This window comes from Pinus tabuliformis, chromosome 2_2, assembly GCF_031772625.1.
Source record: "Pinus tabuliformis cultivar Carrire ecotype Pingquan chromosome 2_2, CPIR1, whole genome shotgun sequence".
NCBI lineage: Eukaryota > Viridiplantae > Streptophyta > Pinopsida > Pinales > Pinaceae > Pinus > Pinus tabuliformis.
The window spans coordinates 1,040,479,831-1,040,482,702 of NC_142300.1; positions in this window are offsets into that span (position 1 = coordinate 1,040,479,831).

Sequence of the window (2,872 nt, forward strand, 5' to 3'; positions counted from 1 at the left end):
CACACATGGACTAGCGATGTCTAGAAAAGAATCGGGAGCTTGGAACATAAGCGATCAGTATGTGATCCTCCTCCCCCCGTTGACTGGCCTGGTCGTTAGTTCATGGATATGTTAGTCTGACCCAAAGGTAGATTGACATGTTTGTACTTTATTCACTACACCAAAGTGCCTGAAGGTAATGATTGCACCCAAAGGTGTTTCATTACTGAATGGTGTTTTGGCTAAAGTTTTAATGGAGCAAATAGTTTTACACATGCCTTTAGATAGATTTTAGAATTATGATTAAGGATCAAATCGTGACGCATCGTATCTAAATTATTTCCTTGTTCTTGAATTTTTCAGATCCAAACATAATGTCAAGTCTAAGTCAGATTAAGCCCCTCATGGGGAACAATTTCAAACAGTGGGAGGAAAAGCTGAAATTAGTCTTAGGGATCATGAAATTGGACACAACACTGAGATTTGATCGCCCCAAGCCTAATAAAGAGAGTGAGGTAACTCCTCAAGAGAAGGTTGATATTGCTAGATGGGAGCATTCAGATCGCATGTGCATAATGGTGATAAAGCAAACGATCCATGAGACTTTTCGAGGCATCATACCTGATACAGAGACAGGCGCTATTGAATACCTTAAGGCCCTTGAAGAAAAATTCGCAAAGAGTAAAAAGACTGATGTTAGTACACTCTTTGTGAAGTTGGCAACAATAAAATACAAGGGAAAAGAAGGGGTTAGAGAGCATGTTATTGAGATGACAAGACTGCAACGTGCCTTGAAAGGGCATAATTATGACATCTCTGATGAGGTTCTCATTGAGTTCATTTTTCTGTCTCTCCCGTCTAACTTTAGTCAATTCAAGATGACTTATAATTGTCAAAAAGAGACGTGGACATTACCTGAGTTTGAGGCTCAGTTGGTGCAGGAGGAAGAGAGACAGAAAATGACTAAGGGAGAAAGTGCTCATGTAGTAACATCTAATCCTAAGGGTAAAGGCAAGAAGCGCAAGTTTACTGCCAAGGAAAAGGGACCTACCAAGGTAGCTGCAAACAATGCCGCGCAGAAAAGCAAGAAGGAAGATACTTCTGCGAAAGCAGAAGAAAAGAACTGTTTTTTCTGCAAAGCGCTAGGACATACAAAGAAATTCTGCACCAACTATCATGCATGGTTGGCAAAGAAAGGTATGTCTCTTGCTTTAGTTTGTTCTGAAGTTAATTTAAGTTCTGTATCTAGATATACTTGGTGGATAGATTCAGGTGCAACGACTAACATCAGTATGTCGATGCAGGGTTGCCTAAGCCATCGCAAGCCAAGTGAGGCAGAGCGCTACGTTTACGTAGGAAATGGCAACAAAGTAGAAGTGGAAAGCATAGGAAAATTTCGATTATTATGTAAGACAGGATTTTATTTAAGTTTTGATGCTTTAGTGGTTCCATCTTTCAGAAGGAACCTAATTTTTGTATCTTATTTGGACAAAAATGGTTATGTATGTTCATTTGGTAATGGAAATTTCAGTTTGTGTCAAGATTCTAAGCTTCTTGCTTCTGGTATCATGTCTTCCTATGATAATCTTTATTTTCTAAATATAGACACTTCACATTCAGAGGCACTGCATATAGATAATAGAAAACGTAAATTAACTTGCGAGAAATCTGCAACATTATGGCACAAGCGATTAGGACATATCTCTATGAAAAGGATAGAACGTCTTGTGTCTAATGATATTCTCCAACCTTTAGATTTTACAAACTTAAGTGATTGTGTAAATTGTATAAAGGTAAAACAAACTAATAAACGTAAGTATGATGCAAAAAGGTGTAATGATGTCTTAGAATTGATTCATACGGATATCTGTGGTCCTTTTCCAAAGGCTACAAGAAATGGTGACCGTTACTTTATCACATTCATAGATGATTATTCAAGATATGGTCATATTTACTTAATAAAAGAAAAGGCGGAAGCATTAGACGTGTTCATAAAGTTTAAAACGGAAGTTGAGTTACAACTTAACAAACATATAAAGTCCATTCGTTCTGATCGTGGTGGTGAATACTACGGTCGTTATGATGGATCAGGAGAACAGCGTCAAGGTCCCTTTGCAAAATACTTAGAGTAATGCGGAATTGTGCCTCAGTATACATTGCCAGGTTCGCCTGCAATGAATGGTGTTGCTGAGCGACGAAATCGCACCCTTAAAGACATGGTGAGAAGTATGATTGCTCGTACAACTCTACCTGAGAATTTGTGGGGAGAAGCCTTAAAGACTGCAGCATACATACTTAATAGAGTGCCTACTAAAGCAGCTAACAAGACCCCTTACGAGTTATGGGTTGGGTGCAAGCCTAGCTTGAATCATTTGAGAGTTTGGGGATGTCCATGTGAAGCTAGGCCTTATAAGCCAAGCGAAAAGAAACTGGACGAAAGAACCGTTAGTTGTTACTTTATAGGCTATTCTGAACGATCTAGGGGGTTCAAATTCTATAATCCAACAGAACATACAGTTTTCGAGTCAGGAAGTGCAAAATTTTTTGAGGATAATGAGTTTGTGGGGGGAGATATGACAAAAGATAGTATTTTTGAAGAAGAAGAGACGAATGCGAATGAGACTATGGACCAAAGTCCTAGTTTTGTTCAAATTCCGATTGCGTTTAGAAATACATCTTTTGACAATGTGCAAACTTCATCATCCCAAACAACTCAGTTAGAAACTCAACATGGAATAGAGAACACAAATGGACCTGAACCCAACCCAAACCCTCACATTGACATGACAAATGTTGATGGCCTAGGGCCTGTGGGAGATTCAGAAGTTGGTAATGATGTTCTTCCTCCTGTTGAAGATCAAGTTGTAAATGAACCTCAAGAAAATCTAGAGCC